The sequence below is a fragment of the Pteropus alecto genome, unplaced genomic scaffold (assembly GCF_000325575.1).
Source record: "Pteropus alecto unplaced genomic scaffold, ASM32557v1 scaffold15, whole genome shotgun sequence".
Lineage (NCBI taxonomy): Eukaryota > Metazoa > Chordata > Mammalia > Chiroptera > Pteropodidae > Pteropus > Pteropus alecto.
The window spans coordinates 2192032-2198320 of record NW_006436286.1 but is presented as its reverse complement, the minus strand read 5'-3'; positions in this window follow the sequence as shown (position 1 = coordinate 2198320).

Genomic DNA, 6289 nt, shown 5'->3' with positions numbered 1-6289 from the left:
GCCGAGCCGCTGCCGGCTCTATTTAAGGAGTCGCCTGACGTCAGCCGCGCGGGTCCCCCGAGCCCGCGCCCCGCCCGGGGACCTGGCCCACCACCCCTCCCAGGACACACGCCCCAGGCCCGCCCTGCGCAAGCCACGCCCGTAGGAGCCCTGGCCAGCTCGGGGCGGGGCTGGGAGTCGGCGGAGGCGTTTACTCCTCTGGGGGCTGGACACCCGCACCACGCTGGCCTCCCGACACCCAGGGGTGGGAACCGGGTCGAGGTCGCGCCGACATCCAGACCCAGACATAGACCCAGGCGCAGACGCAAGCACCCTGTACTGATAAGCGGTCCCACCGCGCCGACACGCACGCACGCACATACACAGGTACACACGTCCCCGGGCGGGACACTCTTCCCCACCCCCACATGGGGCGGGGAAGGAGAAATCTCCCACCCCGGGCACAGAAACAGCGACAGGGACACTCCCCTCTCCCCCCACCCCATCTCACCAAACAGACACAGAGAATCAGACATCGTGCAGTGCGCGCACACCCGCGCGGGACGGGGACACCCGCGCGGGACGGGGACACACGCTCTAGACCGGATGGGTGGAGGAGCCGAGCGTGAGTGAGATTTTGTGACTATTCATGGAGCTCCTTAACCTCCCCACCCCCCGCCCCACGCGCTGACTCACACCCATGCGGCTCGCTCTGTCTCACACCCATGGAGCGCGCCCCCATCTCGCTGTCACCCCACTCTTCCCGGGCCTGGCGGGAGAGCTAGCCCCCTACGACCCGACTCCGCGCGGCGCGGGCGGGCTCCTCTCTTAGCGGCCGCCCCCTAGCGGCGGACCGATCCCTGGGGAGCTGTTCAGGGTCCCCCCAGGGCCCCGCAGGTCCAGGACGCTGTGGACTTCTTCACGCGGTGGCACAAGGAGAGGAAACAGGGCGGGGAGGACGTGTCCACGAGCACTTCCATCTCGAATGATGCCCAAGACTGCCCAGGAGACAGTTGTCAGCGACCACGTCCAGAGCAGGCTCAAGCCCCAGTACTGGGGTAAGTGACCTCGCTAGTAGATCGGAACCGCGGGTCAGAACAGGCCTACATGATGGAGGCCCAGAACTAAGTTGTAGCTCCATGACAATGCCAAGCTCCCGGGGCCAGGTGTTTACCAAGTGAGTACCCCCCTTCAGGACGTGTGAGTGACCCCCCCCCCAATACACACACACAGAACTGAGCATCCTTCTTCAGAGAATAACGCCATCGGGCTCTGTGGCCTAGACCCGGCCAGCGAATATTTTGTCCCTACACCCTGAGCATCCCTAGGAAGCTCAGGCCAAGCCGTCTGCTGCGGACGATAACAATAGCTACCAAGTTTATCTGAAACACTGGGTGTGTGTCAACGCGTTTAATCTTCACCCCAACCTGCCATCATCCCCACATCCCTCCATCTCCTCAATCTAGTAGCCCCCATTTATCAAGCGCTTGTTTTGTGCCGGGAACGTGCGAATCACGTGACCTGCGGTACCTCTGTCATCTCCAAAGGGACAGAGGCACCGCTGTGATCCCTCGTGTGCAGTGAGATGAAGCCTCAATGAACACATCCTCAGGAACAGACAGAGCTGGCGTTAAGCCCAGGCAGCCCCGTCCCAAGGTTCAAAGTCTCCTCACAGCGCTTCCCTTCCCCGACTTCCTGTGAGTATTCACGGAGCTCCATCCCAGAGCTGGACTACCTCGTCTAGATCTCTTCTAAAATCTGACGCTTAGGACCGAATGAGGGATTCCAGGTACAGACTGCCAAGTTCAACAGGACTCCGGCTTCTCTGCTGTAAACTCTGTTGCTAGTGCTACCGGCTGTGACGGCATCATCTTTTTCTTGTAGCTACATCACACTGCTGACACCTCAAGCTGGCAGCCAAGTCACATCTCTAAGTGTTTCTCACAAGTGCTGCTGATTAAGGCGCATCGGCCCCACACTGTGCTTCGTACAGTGGGCTTTTTTGGATCGAACATGTGCGTCCTTACACGTTTGACCTGATTAAATTGTATCTCGTCTCATCAGCTCACTGCTTCAATGGTTTTTCTTTTTTTTAAAGGTCTACTTGAATCTTGGATCGGAATGTAGCTCTCATTTATTCCAAAAGCAAGAGGAAGAAAGATTGGATCCCAGCAGCTTTGCTCTTGATTCCAGGTGTACCCGGGGCAAGTGGGTTGACCTCTCTGAGCCTCGGTTTTCTCGGCTGTAAAATAGGGGGTTACGATGAGCTGCAAAACCCGCTGGGGTTCTGTAATTCAAGGCATGAAGCTTCATGTCATCTCCATGTTTGATTACAACTTAATTAATCCCGCACTCAAAATGCTAATAAAAATGTCAAAACAAATATGTTGAAAGGAATTCTAATCCATACTTTCACATCGTGAACCTGTTATTTCTGTACTTCATTGTCAAAATCACACAGTTAAATGTGGATTAATCTACTCGACAAGCACTTTTTTCCTAGGGGAGGGAAATGTAGATATAGTTGTTTCTCACAATTCTGTGCTTGGCTACATTTACAAATTATTTTTATCTTTGAAATTCCTGGGTACTGAGATGCATCCAAGCCAGGCAGATCTGCTTCTTCAAATTTCCACCCAGAACTGACTGTGACTTAGGTAGAATTCTTCAGGGAGTGAGACACCCCGTCTCATTACCTTCCACCCCCTTTTTACAGTTGTAACATGATTCTCCTTTGGGGGGATCGGGGAGGCTTATGCTGGGTTGTGTAGTTTGCCAAAGACACTCAAACGAGATATATTTCTTCTTCTGTTACATGAAAGGTGCAGATGCCTGCAGGCTGGCAGGGCTCCATGGGGCTAGGGACCCAGGCTCCACCATGCACTTCCGTTCCCAAGTGGCCGCGTAGTCCAAGATGACTTAGTCGTTGCCAGCCATCATGTCCACATTCTGGACATAGGTAAGGGAGAAAGGATGGAGAGAGACCTGACGTGTCCCTTTGAGGACATTTCCAAGAAGGCGCCTGCATATTCAGTTGGTGAGAATATTGTCACACGGCTTTCTAGCTTCAAGGGATCCTTTGAATTGTGCCCTTCACTCTGGGTGGCTAGATGCCTGGCTAATAGTTGGGCGTTTTGTCACCCAGAATGAGCTGAAGAAAAGTCCTGGTGAGCAGCTAGTAATCTGATTCTTTTCCTGTGTGGTCTGTGTGGGCTGAGGCTAGTTCCAGGGCTGATCATGATTTTCTAATCATCCTTCGCGGAAAGCAACTCAGATTTTTCCGGCGAGCATCAGTCACAGAACTTGTGTCACAACTGTTGGAAAAGAGAAATTTCTTCACCCGAGATGATGAGCTAGTGCAAAATAAGCCCGAAGCTTCTGGTGGCCGCCTCTGCCATCAGGAGGGGAAAGCTGGAGAATGAATCGAGCACAGCAAGAGCAAGAGTGAACCTCTGAATCTAGCCAGACGTGTGGTCCCTGGACCTTTTTTTTTTTTTTGCTACGACTGATTAGTTATCTTTCTGTTACTTGCGATAAAAAGAATCCTGGCTAATACAAAAATAAAAATAATAAAAAAAAATGGCCACCTCGATTATAAGGAACAGGGGACACTTGAGTAAGAAATGGTGGAGGTGGGCGGGACCTCATTTTTTAAGGCTATGCCCAGACTCGGAATGGAATCTCCCAACACATGAGACAGCCGTAGGGTTCAGCGGTGTTCCTTCCCCATCTTCTCGACAGCTCTTCTCACCTTATTTATCTCTTTCCACTCATAATCGTGTCCCCAACCCCTTTATTTATGAATCAGTAAGGGTTTCTGAGTTGCAAGCAACAGAAACCGACGTTAGCTGATATAAGCAAACAGGGGACTTCGGAGTCGCTCAGGCGGAAAAAGAACCTGAAGATGGCACGCAGGTTCCTGAGAAGCTGGAGAACGGGGCTCGTGCATGGCATGGCATCCACAGGCTGCGTCTCCTTTTCCTCTCTTTCTGGCCAAGCCTCTTTCTTTTTTGCGTCAGCGTGATCAGAACTCTTCTTCAAATTTAAGATCTGGGATTTGACATTAGAAAACAAGGACCTTTTCTTTCCCTTAAGTCTTTGGAGCCAATCGAGCCTTATTACCCAATTTTAGTTCGGTGTAAGGATTCATGTTTTTCCCTTACAGCCGAGTTTTGTAAAATACGAGAAAATGTTCTGAGGAGGGTGGTCTCTATGAGGCAGAGGCTCGTGAAATGGAGTCATATGGTCTGCGGGCTGTGTGAGCTACAAAGCTCCCACCTGAGCCAAGAGGATGTGAATGAATATCCTCGATTTAGGAACGAGGTCGGAGTGAGGACGAGAGAAGGTTTTAAGCACGCTCCGTTCCCTGGCTAAGATCGGAGGGCAACAGTTCAGGGGACAGATACTGCCTCTGGAAGAGAACCAAACCCAGGCCAGGAATCATGGTTGATTTTAAGGATTTTGGAAGACCCCAAACATGTGCCATCTCCATGTCATTTTACTTCTGCTCTTAGCAATAGTAATCATCATCATGATGGCACCATTTATTGAATATTTTCTCAGCACCAGGCACTGAGCTAAGCATTTAGGTGCGTTACCTTATTTAATCTTCTCAATAAACCATAAGATAGGGATTATTACTATCTCTATTTTCTAGATAAGGAAACAGTCTCAAGTAGGTTGGGTTTTCCGTGTCCTTACAGATATTGTGGGCTGGAGAAGGGGCTCCAGTGCAAAGAAGCATGAATGGGGAGGCCGGCAACCCATAATCTTCCCTCGGGTCCACTGTTTAGAACCCCCACCTCCCGTCCTGCATGATTTAACTCACACTGTCTTATCCTCACCCTGTCTTACCGTCTCGCCCTCCCAATGAGGCTGTAAGGTCCCTGGAGGCTGGGGTGCAACAGCTGGTCACACGTGAGCCTGGTACTTGGAATGTGGGCCGTGCACTCATACTGGGACCCCTTGGTTTCTCGATCTCCTTTCCCCCTCTTGATGGAACAGTAAATATTACCCCATTGGGAAGAACTGCTATTTCATTGCAAATTCGATCCCAAGTGGATTATTCGTGACGTCGGGGAAGACACCAAGCCTGTTCTCTGGGACGATAACGTGGTGGAGCTGGCCTGCTGTCACCCCCCTTGCCGTTAGCCAAATGCAAGCAGGTGAGAATGTCACTACTGGAGTCGTCACCACCAGGCTCTCCGCTTCCTGTGATACAGATCTTGGTGGAGGGAGGGGTGAGTGGGAAAGTACAGGGGTACAGAGGACAGAGACGGGGAGACCTGTCGGCGCATACTGAGTATTTTGTTTGCCTTCGACATTTTTAATTATACAAGTTAGGAAGCCTTTGTGTAGAGACAAATGAAAATATGGAGAAGCAAAAAGAAAAAAGGGGTCCCCCAAATCATCACACTCAGAAAGAACTATTGTTAGTGTGTCATTTACACCCTTCCAATGATAAGTGTGTGTGTGTTTGTTTATGGGCCAGCCCACATCTACTGTTTCCTAAAATATGGTTTCTTTTTTACTTAGCAATATTGTGACTCTGTTTTATGTTCTTAAATACAGGTCTGTGTGGGTCTAGCACTTTCAGAAAGAGGAAGTAACTTTCTGCTGGAAATGCTAGAGGTGGGGACGGGCTAAGCCTGCGGCTACTACCAATGGGGCAAACCCGCCAGGCGTGGGAATTACACCGAAGTAAGCAGAGCGAGAGTGGAGGACCGAGTCCCAGGAACAATGTTTGGATCCTGGATCCAGCTTTGCCTGAAGCTGTCTCTTCAAGAGACAGTAACGCACAGTGGCTAGGAGCGCAGTGTCTGCAAGAAGACTGCCCAGGTTCAAATCCTGGCTCCGCTACTAAAATTAAAGAAGCTAATACATGTAATACACTTAGAGCCTGGCTAGCAATGAACCCTCGATAAGCCTTAGCCATTATCAGGCTGCAAACTTTTCAGTTACATCCAGCAACAAAATTATCCTTTGCACTTGAGCCATTTTGATTGATACAATGTGTGCTTTTTGACTGATTGACTGATACATGTATATACTTTTCAACTAGATTTGCATCTTTCAACCTCCTTGAAAATTTTATCGGCAATAAAATAAAATCAATCTCTGTTCTCCGTAATCACCCAAGTCCCCTCCTGCTTTGGATCCGACTTATCTCCCCGGTGTTTTAAATCTTTCTAGAAAAGTAACCAAATATCCACTCCGGACTCATGGCGAGTGCCCAATAAGCGGTGACAGGATAAACAGACAGCACGACCCTCGTGCCTCCGCTCGCCTGGAGGACAATTTTCGCCACGAG